The sequence below is a fragment of the Falco peregrinus genome, chromosome 6 (genome assembly GCF_023634155.1).
Source record: "Falco peregrinus isolate bFalPer1 chromosome 6, bFalPer1.pri, whole genome shotgun sequence".
Classification (NCBI taxonomy): domain Eukaryota; kingdom Metazoa; phylum Chordata; class Aves; order Falconiformes; family Falconidae; genus Falco; species Falco peregrinus.
The window spans coordinates 86,816,183-86,828,335 of record NC_073726.1 but is presented as its reverse complement, the minus strand read 5'-3'; the positions used below and the strand labels follow the sequence as shown (position 1 = coordinate 86,828,335).

The 12,153-nt window shown below is 51.7% G+C and overlaps 1 protein-coding gene across 4 annotated transcripts in view; it reads right to left on the bottom strand.

The window, feature by feature from the left end:
* Nucleotides 1-11,325, bottom strand: part of BOC (BOC cell adhesion associated, oncogene regulated) — a 57,035-nt gene extending 45,710 nt beyond the window's left edge. For 3 of the 4 annotated variants that reach the window (XM_027782424.2, XM_027782426.2, XM_027782425.2), the window contains exon 1: nt 10,796-11,325. The gene's annotated coding sequence lies outside the window, so the exon portion shown is untranslated. The remainder of the gene's footprint in view (nt 1-10,795) is intronic. The other variant, XM_027782427.2, reaches the window with a different exon arrangement.
* Between the last annotated feature and the right edge of the window lie 828 nt (nt 11,326-12,153).

The following is a 12,153-nucleotide window of genomic DNA, read 5'->3' as shown; positions in this document are numbered from 1 at the left end:
CTTTTGAACCCCCAAGCCCCAATCCACCAGCCAGGGGGAAAGAAGGGCAGGAGAGACATGGCTCTCCTTTCAAGGAGGGTATTTCTCCAGAATAACCTCTGGGGAAGCAGCAGCCCTGCCTGCAACTGCAGGCAGCCACCCTGCCCGGGCAAGGGCTCCCCGAACCCGCTCCAACACGCCGGCGCCCTGCACTTGCCCCAGGTCAGCGAGGGCTGGGAGCACCTCTCCGGCAGCGGGCTGATGCCTGGGGAAGCACCCCTAGTTGTTCCTTATCAGCCTCCCCCAAAACAAGTAAGGGCAGGGACATTCAGGATGTGGCCCAACAAGCCTTTCTCAGCCCCGGCAACTGCTGTTGGCGGCACAAGGACCTCAGGCAGAGGAGGGGAAATTAAAAACAGAAAATGGGGAGAAAGGGGGGTATGAGGGCCTGGCGGCAGCCCCTGCATCCCTTGGGAGGCAGCACACATGAGGGGAACAGGGGCACGCTAGCAGCCTCAGCTGCAATCCTGTTCTCCCCTCCCCACTGTGGGGTCTCAGGCAAAAAAAAGCTTCCCTGATGAAACCAAGAGGGATGTGTGTGCCAGAAGCGAGGATGAGATTATTTTCCCCAAGCCTGAGGAGCGATGGGTGGCACAAACCCATCTTTTGACACCTTCTCCGTCCCACGCCCTGCCTAATTCAGCTAGACAGAAACGAAGGCAACAGCTATGTTGATGTCTTCTTGCAGTCTTTCATGCACAAGGGGTGACCTGGGACCAACAGAGAAGAAAAAGCCATAACTGTGCAGCTGTCTAGCATCTCCCACCACTCTTTCACTCCCAAGGCACTGACTGAGCCAGGAAGGAACTGTAAGGCCCCAAGCACCTCATCTAAGATCTTGTCTGTACTTAAATTACGTGGCTTGCAGAGGGAATATCAAACCCACTTGCAAAATGGAGGAGTCCTGCTTCAGATAGCCTTTTCCTGACAGCAGAGCAAGAAGCCGTATCTTCATCCAGCCACAAAGAGCTCCTGGCAACACAGTGCCATTAAAACCAATATGTTTCAAAGCTTTCCTTTAAGCGAAAAGCCCCTGACAGCAGTTCAAGCTGTTATTTGGGCAGCAGCAGGGCATAGCCACAAGCAGCCCCCAGGAGTTTGCCCACAGCTTTTTGCAAACAAACAGGTGCCAGAAGAGGATGCATATGCATTCCCACCTGTTCCCCAAAACAGTGCTGTTAAGTCAGACAAAAAAGGAAGGGTGAAGGAACTTGCCCAGGTTTCACTGAAACAATCCTATTCCCTTGAGAGATAGTTCCCAATTACCCCATCAAGCTAGGTTTTGTTCGTGTTCTGCCATTGGTGTCCACACAGCTGCTCCATCCTGGGCTACCTGTGCCTGCAGGGGTTGGGTTAGCATTCAGGTACCCCTGTGTGTCCCCAGTCACATGCTCAACATGGCCTGCAGGTCTCAGGAAGAGCAGCTCTTTGTAACCCTGCTGCTCCTCAGCCCTCTCCCTGCAGCTCCCTACAGCACGAGGTACCTCTGTCCTGACCACAGAGAGCTAAGCAACATCTCTTGCACCTGGGCCACAGCGCAAGCCACAGACTTGGCCTTAGCAGCATGTTAGAGTGCCAGCTTGCGCGCCGAAAGCCAGTGCCTCCAGAGCAGGAGCACAGTCCCAGACCCCCTGAGAGAGAAGGCACACAATATTTACGTAATGAGATTGTTTTGCTTGAGATTGCATGCTGCAAGCAAACCACTTTCATTACACTGGCTCTCTGCTCTCCCAGCTATCTTTCAAAGCATGATGCCGCAACTGAAAACTAGCTGACAGGAGAAAACTTCCTTTCCTTCCCTTTCAGCCATGCGCTCTTGCTTTCCACCTGCTGCTCCCCCAGTGCCCCAGCAGACCTCCTACTCAGTTGCCTTCTGAAGACAGGCAGGAGTTTCAGCTCTGCCAGACCGGCTGCCCGCCCCAGTACGACGCACACCACAGTGGCAAGATGCTACTGACACCACCTGCAGCTCCAAGCGCCCCATTTGGGCAACCAGTTACTGGAGTGCATGAAGGCATATCACTTTTGACTTGTGTGAGCTGAGGGCTAAGGAAGATGACACTTTGCTATGGGACAACTCTTAGCTTCAAGACAGGCAGCTCTCAGACAAGCCCTAGAGATGCTCAGCTCTGACCTCCTCTTCTGAAGGGATGGGCAAGGCGGAGGATGGAGCACAGGACGAGGTATCAGGCAATGCGGGGTCTGTACTAAGCTCCAGTCCTGACCTGCTGAGTCACTCCAAGGAAAACATGTCATTTTTCATGCTCTGTTTTTACCTCCTGTTCTGCATTTGTCCTGCTGCTTAGAATGGGGATGTTGGAACCATCTCTCATTACAAGTTAGCATGGTATCTAACATAGCTGGGTCCCAGCCTCGGTTAAAACCTGTAGATACAACTGTAATCCAAATAATAATTTTGGTTTTGGAATACAGTGATGGGGAAGATGGCATGGCAGGCCTTTCTCAGGCCTTCATCCAGAGAGTCAATATTAAGAAAGCTCTACTTATCTTCAATGCTGGAGCTATGCAAAAACTGGGTTACACTCACATTTTTGTGGCTGCTGAAACTTTTGCTTGTTTGCTTGGTCACTAGTTTGGGAAACTTTTTTAAAGGTGGTTCTTTCAAGTGGCTCAGAGGTTAGGGATGTCCAAAGTTATCCCGGGGGAGATAGATTATAGGGTAGAGTGTAGGTCAGGCATCAACGATAAACACAGCTTGCCACATTGCTCCTGACGTTGTTCTCTTTGTGCTCCTTTTCTCTCCTCCCCAGACCTGCAGTCCAGGCAATCGTGAGGAAAACTGGACAACCGTACATTTATCAAGTATGTTCCTGCCTAACTTGCTACATGATGTAAACAGTTGACCCTTGCTCTCACAAAAGACAACAGGTTTCAATCAGCAGGATCCCACGGCTCGTGCTGCGTGTTTGCGTACCAGGCAAGTACAGCCAGCTCTCATTAGTAAACTGGAGACTGTCCTGTGAGATACAGGGCGGGCTCGTCTTGCTGTAGCCATGTAAACAATACTGCTTTCCCTTAATAATTCCCCAAATTGGCCGCTCCCCTCTCAAGGGGGAAGCAGGGTCAGCAAGCACACACCCAGGCTGCCGCAGCTCCAGCTCCATGTGTTGGTACTGACCGCCCTTTCTCAGCATCTGTCATCGAGCTAATGGGCCACATGGTCACTGAGCACCGTTGACCATGATCCTACGACCTTCTCCCTCTCTGCTGGCTGGGCAGCCATCTCTGGCAGGGCCTGGAGCTGGGGTGTCAATGTCCAGAGCTGCAAGGTCCTCAAGAGCAACTAGCCCTTGTGCTGCCTTGGACTGTCTCTATAGCATTACAGAAGTGCTCAGGCACAAGCTGGCACGCAACCAGGAGCTCTGCTCCTCGCCTGCTGGGAAGCAAAGACCCTTTCCCTTCAGTCCAGCTCCAGACACCCCAAAAGCAACATCAGAGCTAATGGAACAGTGATGACGGACACATCCAGAGCAGCTCGCATGCCTCTGAGGAGACCTCCACGCTCCAGCTTCTCACAGCCCTGTCTTATCCATCATACAAGCCTCCAGGTCCAGAGATGGCTGACAGCTACAAGCCAGATACCTATACACCCCTCAGCTTGCCAAGCAGGGCAAGTCCCCACAGGGACTTAAAAGCTAGTAGGTATCAAGCCTTCCTCCTGCCAGGGTCCCGTGGTCTAGCTGGCCATGCCACACAGCTCCAGAAAGAGCCAGTGATGAGGTGCTCCTCGTTGGATTCAGACCCCATTACAGCTGGATAATTGGGCCATCTTGCTCTCCTTCTGCCCACAGGTTCTGGCTTAGGAGCTGCACTTCAACTGCTTGCAAGCAAAGATGTGCCCGATAGCCACTTTTGAAATAAACAGTCCACTTCCAGGCAGGAGTAGGTGGTCAGGACTAATTTGGGCAGCTGTTACATTGGTGACAGCAGGACCATACCACAGACCTGCCAAATGTGACTTTGTGCTTAAAATTGAGGGGAGAGCTGCCTGGTCTCTCAGTGCACAAGTCTCATTGACTCTCTACCACATCATTAAAGTCACTCCAGGTGTTTTTGAAAAATCCCACCCAGCATGGTTTTGAAAACATCTCTTGATGCTGGGACTCAAACCCACCCCTTCAATCTGACACTGCTTGGGTTTGTTAAACAAGCAGCTTTCTTCTAGGGGGAAGAAAAATAAAAATCACATTCCCATCACCATTCAGGGGGCCCAAAGGAATCCCTCACTGACAGCGGCAGGCTCTAAAGAAGCAGGGCCAGCTAGTCCTTTTTACCACCCACAGCTGAGGAATGTGCAACCAAGCACCACCTTCCTGCCCCAGAGGGGACTGCCATCCAGCGGAGGGCTGGAGCGACAAGAACGCTCCCCACGTCAGCTACAGCTCAGGGAGCAACTTGGGACAGAAGGCACTAGATGAAATAAACTATTATTCAGCATCCAGAGTACTATTGGCTTCCAAATAATTGTCTATTTGTGTGCGTGCATGCACAAGAATCCTCGCTCCATGGTCTTTGCCAGCATATTCCCAGCGCTGCGACTCTCCAGGGACAAGGCCCATACTTGTATTCAGTCTCAGCTTTGGATCTCAAACACTAAGGTTTCAGATTTTGTTTTAAAAAACATTTTCTCTGGCAACTGGGCTGTTAATGGATTTGATGTTTTTACTCTCGCCTCCTCCCTACCTTTAAAAGCTTGGCACCAAAGGGCTTCTTTGAAGATAAGGCCAAATTTGCAATTTAAGGGGAGGAACTTCATAAAGCTAGACGTGAAGGGACGGGGTGGGGAGGGGGGGGCATGGACCAACTCAGGAGCCACTTTGCCTGTTGAGATGTACGCTGTACAGTACATAGGATTACAATGGCCTCTCTGTACCACCGCTGGCTGGAGCCATAAATTCACTGCAGCTGCAGTGCTACTACCTACGCTTCACTCCCCAAGGGTCACGCTCAGAGAGGGGCTTCTCTACAGCCGCACGCCAAGCCTACCCTCCAAACCAAAAGCGTCACGAAGCCCTTACAGAGCTCACATCCACCCAGCACGATGTCCCTAAAGGCAACCACAGGAGCCGCCCATTAGGGCTGCCAATGCCACAGGAGGCTCTGCTGAAACCAACCATGGTACTTATCCCAGAGGTTTTTGAAGAGCCAGCAAACCTCTGGTCTCTCCTGATCTCCAGCAGACCCTTTCCCAACACCACAAGGAGGCAGGGAAGTGCCACTTACAGGTTTTTGCAGGTGGAGAGCAACCTGCCCCAACCTGAGGGGAAATCTGCAAGCAGCGGGGAACCAAACCCAGCTCTCCTCACATCCCAGGCTTGCGCCCTACAACACTGGCATCACTAAGCGAGGGGGCTGCTCTACCTAAAAGTACCAGGATAAATCACAGTGACATTACCCGAGGAAGCTGCGTTTTGCATATAAATGCTATATTCTAGGCCAGCATATCCACATTTGAGGTTTATTTCTCAAAGACAGCCTCAGTAGGTTTATATCACCACAAGCTTTCTTAACCACACTAAGCTCAACACACTGATTCACAGGGCTCTGCTGAACCTGTCCTTTTGTTAGCTAGAAGAAAAATAAAAAGCAACCTCATTTTGATATTTGAAAGCTAATGACAGTTTTGACGTGCATTCTACACCCTTTTCCTCTCCACTCTTAAGACCTGAAGAGCAGAAAAAGGGCCTGATGCACAGTCTTTAGATGCACTAGCTTGTTCAGACTCGCTGACATTGCAACCAGTGAACACATCCTTGCATTTGGCAGGGCCCCAGGACTGTGGCTGTGCATAAGAGTACGACCTGCTGGCTAATCTCTTTGTCAGAGTGGACCTTAGAGAGCCAGAATGACATTGCCAGCTCAGGGTGAAAGACTTGCTGCCTACACCAGGCACAGAAGTTAATGAAAAATGACTGGTTTCCAAAACACCATCTGGCTTTCACAGACATATATAGAGACACCACAGCCCAAAACCTCTGTGAACTCAACAACAGTGGGTTTTCATAGGGGCAACATGCTGTGGTGTGGTTTGGACTTCGTCCAGCAAGCCTCCACCACACTGCACGGGCACAAGGTGCAGTCACCATCCTCACGTCTAAGGGGAGCTCAGGGAAGGGTTTTGGCCACAGGGCAGCAGCCTCCCCAGAGCAGCTGAGCAGAAAGCAAGGGTAAAGTTTGGCTCTCACCTCTGCGCTGGCACACTGCCCATGAGGAGGGCGAAGAAGCTTGAGCACGTCCCACACGCTCCCTGAAGCACATTTCCCTCCATCGATCCCACCAGTGCCAAAATAAATTGGCACTGCCTCTTACTCAAGAGCTCCTGCAACACACAACAGCAGCCCTGAAAGCCCCTCTCAGGCACCCTGTCTGTGCTGTGCCAGGTGCTCTGCTAACAACCTCATCAGGGACAGCTGAGCCTCCCATCCCATTTATCCTTTTGCAAGGAAGAAGAGAGTCCATTTTAATAAAAGGAGATTGCAGCATCCTCAGGGCAGGGATCTGTTGTTCCCTGTTTATGCAGAAAGCCCTGTGCCACCTGTGGCAGCTTTGGGACTGTGTAAGCATCAAGTGTTTTTTTTCCCTGCAACAAATATCTTTCTGAGCTTTTCAGCTGACTTGCTTCCACTGCATCCACTCTCTTTTTGTCTTAGCTTCCCATGGACACTCATACAACCGTGTTCTAGGAGCATGCTGCTGGGGAGAGCAGATTTTAAAAAACTCTTATGAGCAAATATGCATACAAAGCAAATTTTGAAAGCTTCCCATCCTGCAAACAATCCCTCCAGAAAACCAGCTTCAAGCACACTCTTCAGCCAATGAAGCACCAGAAACAATGTCGTATGATTCAGAGCCAAGAGGAACTAAACCAAACAGCAGGAAATAAAAAAAGATGCTTGTGATACCTTTTGTTGAAAAATTACCCAAAGTACATTTAGAAAACTGGAAGATGATATTCACCCCTGTTCTACCTAAGGATCTGCAACTCATTTAGACGTTATTCGCCTTAAATTGTTCTCATGGCCTAGGAAGTGGATACATAACAATCTCTTAAACCAAGACTGACCACAGGAGCACCAAAATACACAGCAGCAGGTTTTTCCCTCAGGATGTTTTCAGTCTAACCAGAAACAGGAAGTCTCCAAAGATTTTGCAAGAGAGCTTTTTCCTTGTGGGATATCCCATCTTAACTGTAGACTTTGCACTGCAAAGTTTTTAGCCCGGGAGGTAACGGTTTAAAGCCTTGGTCCATAAACATGCCAGCAGTAATGCATCTAGTCATCTTTACACATTAAAGAAGTCCAAGGGAATTGTGCCTCATACCTCTGAGGCACTCGGTTTCGGGCATTAAGATGAACAATCCACCCTTATTTACTGCTGAAGAAACCTTTGTTAACCTGGAATTGTGCTGGCCTACTGCTGCTGTAACTTCTTGCAGGCTAAGCAACTGAACTGACACTAACTGAGCCCAAGGTCTCTGAAAACCCACCTGTGGGCCAATGTGGACTAAAAGAACCAACGGGGTCCCCAGTGCACTCTTCCCTGCCGCTGCTTCCCTGCTTTGTAAAGCATGCAAGGGGCAGGGGGGTTGGGAGACAGCCCGTCTTTGCTTGGGAAAAGGGAGTGAATTTCAGAGGCGTGGAGGTGCCTCTCCACCCCTGTGACAGTCCCGAGGAGGCTCACCATGCCAGAGCGGGTCCTCCCTGGTGTGCCTGAGCTCCGCTCTGAGAGACACGAGGGTGGGTGCCGGTTGGCCAGCAAGAGTCAACATGGATGGCAATATCTGCCCCGCCACAGCACTCACCCCGCTGGCACAGGGATTAGCCCCATTTTCTGCACGGGAAAACTAAGGCACAGGGCTGCGGAGGATATTGTTTAAGCTCACACAAGGCATGTGCATTGGCTGAGGACACAGCCCAAATACCTCCACATCCAAACCCAAGCTTCCATCTAAAGAGTGCCCTTCCTGACCCACAGCCCAGGTAGGAGTGGTAATAGTTCTTTTTTTTTTTTTTTTTCTTCCTGTGCTTGTTACCAGACTGCAAGGTTTCTGTGCTTCTAAGAACATGCAATTCAGGAAAAGGCGGGGAAGCACTGGCAGGTAGATTTGGCAGTGATTCTGTCAAGTGTGGCCATTCAGTAACAATGACGAGAAACTACAAAAATTCAGGTCTGCCCTAAATGGATTAGTTTTCTTAACCCAGGAAAGGAATTTTCCCCTCTGCATCACTGGCAAGGATGGGGACAAAGCAGGTTGTTCGCTTCACGGCCCCACCTGCAATGCTCCTTGCTCGGCCAGAGGCTCCAGCTGGCTCCCAAAGGGCCAACTCTGCTGGTCCTAGTCAGGTGGAAGGAGCTGTACCAGCATCCTGAAAGCACTGTGGGGCTCCCAGTTTGGTACTGAAGGCTTGGAGTGATCTGCCTGCTGTTGGTTTTGAGGACACAGCAGAATTTCAAGGAGTGAGGGGGACTGGGCAATGATTCACCTGTCCTTCAACAGAGCAAAACTCCAAGCTGGGAGTCTCACACTCGTAAAGCTGGAAAGACCTCTGCAAACAGCAGGCACTGGGTTTCCCTTTGCAATCTTTAAGAACCTCTTGCTCTGTGCTTCTGTATCATGTCACTACAAGGTACAGAAAAGCTGTATTTTACAGACTGTAGGGATACAGAGCACCCATAAGACTTACACACCAGTTTGTAGCACATACATTCACCGTAATACTTCTTTGCACCAAGCAGAGAAGAGATGTGTGTAGATTCAGCTAGTTGTACTGGGATATCTCTCAAAGAAAGGTCTTGTGGGGGTATGTGTGTATAAGAGAGGGACAAAACTGAACTTGCCTTTTAAATCTGCATGGGACCCTTGTGCACCCTTCAGATAAACCTGCCTCATCTTCCCAGTGGGAACTACAGCAGCAGGAGAACTGCACTGTATCTGACTTCAGCCCTCGCAGCAAACATTTACTGGGACCTCGTCTGCGTTGTACATGCAGGATGAATCCCTGTAGTTGTATCTAGAGGGGAGGGTTAAGAAAAGTACATGGAACAAAACTCCATTTATTTCTTGTCAGAGAATATCATGCACCCAGCAGGGAGCTCACAGCTCTCCCTAATTGTCCTATTTACTTCAGAAGATCCCAAGATGACTCCTATTAGCATGGAAAGTTATTTCACCTTCATTTCTTTAGGTCACTTAATAAACGGAACAAGTCTTCACTGCAAACCCATGATGTTTCTGCTGAAATACCTCCCATAAACCTCAATATTGAATCCATTAAATAAAAGTGTCTGCATGTATGTATATATGCATAAATATGCAAGAACACTCCTCTTAAACGTATACACACTGAGGCAGTTAGTTTCCAAAGAAAAGAAAACTAAGATAAAATCCTACTTACAAAACGCCCACATTCTTCTAATATTTTCCACGGTAGTTTTTTAGCCCATGGGAAAAGAAACTTTAATGGCAGATTGCAAATGAACGTATGAAAAAGACACGACGGTAATGATGTAGAAATTAAGAGAAGTGGGCACTAAAAAAGAAGCAATTTAAGACATGCTGGGAATTACATGTGGGCACAGAGCGTGTGTGTGTGTGTGTGTGTGTGTGTATTCCTGTTATCCCACTCACATAATGCTGCAGAGAGGTCAACAAGAGAGTTTCTTTAAAACAAACAAGGACAAAAAAACCCCTTTAATAGACCTGAACTGCCTTTCGCACAATGCCAGTGAAATAATACTTGGGGTACCAGAATTAGCTGGGGAAGTGCCCAAAGATACCAGATTTGTATTTACCTTTTGCCAGCCAGGGGCATTGGCTAAAGTCTGCTATTAATTTTCAAAGTAAGTATTAACATCTTCAGAGCACTTGAAAGAGTCTCATTTGGACATGGCTACAAATTCAGCATCCCACTTTCTCCCCAACACATCTTCTATTTACAGTCACCATCCAGCGGACCTGCCAAAGTTGCAGTCCAAGCAGCGAGGCACATGTGCACAAATCCTACAGCATCTCACCGCTTAGCAGAAAATTACCTCCCCTGACCCAAATCGCTCCTCATCCTGGTACCAGGGTTAAAAACTCTATGGTCTCATGAGACAAGGACAACAATTTTACCCGCAGATTGCCCACCCCCGCTTTCCTTTGCAGCGGCAGCCCCTTCACAGGGCACAAACCGAAATGCCTTCGCATCTGCACGAGCTGGGTCTCGCCTGCAAACTCCCATCAGCTTTTGACAAGAGTTGGAGCAACGGAGGATGACTCTGGGGTTTATTTTGCACCGCTTTTCCCTCTCTCCACCGCACACCATCCCGCCTCAAGCAGCCAGCCTGCGGTGAGGACGGGGCGATGTCGTGGACCAAGCTTTTGGGGAAGTTTCAGCCAAGCGCTGGAGCACGGCGGGGTGTGTGCGTGCAGTGGGCCCTCCATTAACGCCAACCGACCGAGGAGGAAGATGTGGAGGGAAACGGCTGAGCCCCCCACATTTCACCTGCCTCAGCGACAAGCCCCGTACCGGTGGGGACCAGCGGGTCTCCTCCCCGCCTCCCCTGTCAGGTCTCCCTACGCAGACCCCCATCCCCGCATCCCCAACACCAACTTCCCAAACTGTGACACAAAGATTGGCTACCGCTGCGGCCGGCTGATGAGGGGGACAAGCCCTGCGCCCCGCCGCCCGCCACGGCCGCCCTCCCGGCCCCTCGCCACCCCGCCGGGCCCGCGCCCCGGCGCTTCACTCACCGCGGTCTCCAGCGGAGCAGGCGGGGGAAACACAAAGATGCCCCAAACCAAGGGAAGCAACAAAGAGGCTTAACTCCAGGAGCTGGGAACTTCCAGGCCGGATCTGCGGGGAATTCAGCACACACACACAGAGAGAGAGAAGAAAAAAAAAAAAAAGAAAAAAAAAAGAAAAAAAAAAAAGAGAGAGAAAAAAAGAGAAGGGAAAAGCCTGTTTTGGGGGGGAAGGGGACGGTGGGGGCCCTTGGTTTGGGGGGTGGTTGTGTTTTTCCTGCGGGCTGCCGCTGGGGATGGGGGGCCGCGCAGGGCTCAGGCGCGGCGGGAGAAGGAGGAGGAGGAGGAGGAGGGAAGAGGCGCCGGGATGCGGGAAGCCAGACCTTCCATACGGGAGACGGCTTTTGGATGACTGAACTCCCAAACAATTCCCTGCTCTGGCTACTCCTGCCCCAGAGCCTCCCTCCTCCCCTCCCCCTGAGGAGGAGGGAAGAAGAGGAGGAGCCAGAGGAGGGAGAAAACTCGACATAAAAACCCCTTGCCCAAAAGCCAGGCAGCGGCCGACCCCCGTCCCCTCTGCCTCCGTCCCCCGTCCCCCCGTCCCCCTCCGGTAACACTAACCGGCATCCTCTGGCCGGTGCTACCGCCAAGCAGGCCGCCGGCACCGCGGGGCCCTCCCCGCCGCGCTCCCCCCGGCAGGCGGAAGCGGGAAAGTTGGGCCGAGAAGTTCGGCCTGGGCGGTGCTGGCCGCCCGCCCGCCGCGGGGTCCCGGGGGGGCTGTGGCTCCCCCAGGCCCAGGGGGACCGTGGGGCGGTGGTGGCCTCCAGGCCTCCTCACTGACCGCAGTGGCTGCCCCGGCCGGGCCCGGCGGCTGACAGAATCCCCCTGGAGTCCCTGCGCTGGCGGCCATCCCGCCCTGTCCCGGCTGTGAAGCCGGACGGCGCTGATGGCAGCGGCGGGGCCTTGGGCAGTCGTTGGTTATGAGGAAACGGGCTGGTGATAAACAGCACTTTGTGGTAGACCTCCTGGGAGACCTTCCCCTCTTCCCAGGAGGGACCAAGCCCAGAAAGCTGCACAGAAATTGCTCCAACCACCTGTCGAGCTTCCCCCGGAGCGACACCTTGTCTGTATGCCTGTCCCTATGCCACCAGGCACCTGCTGGAAGGACGGATGTAGAAGCAGCCATATACGAACACTGCCATGGGTCTGCACAGCCCAGGGCCCTGCCTCCTCCAGGCCCAGGTGGTGACACGCTGCTGGGTGGCATTAGGCAATTCCCGTCCTCACGTACGTGCCTCAGTTCCCCAGGTTGTGTGGCTGAAGTTCAAGCATCAGCTTAGCTGCCTCACAGGTATAACCAATGTTTG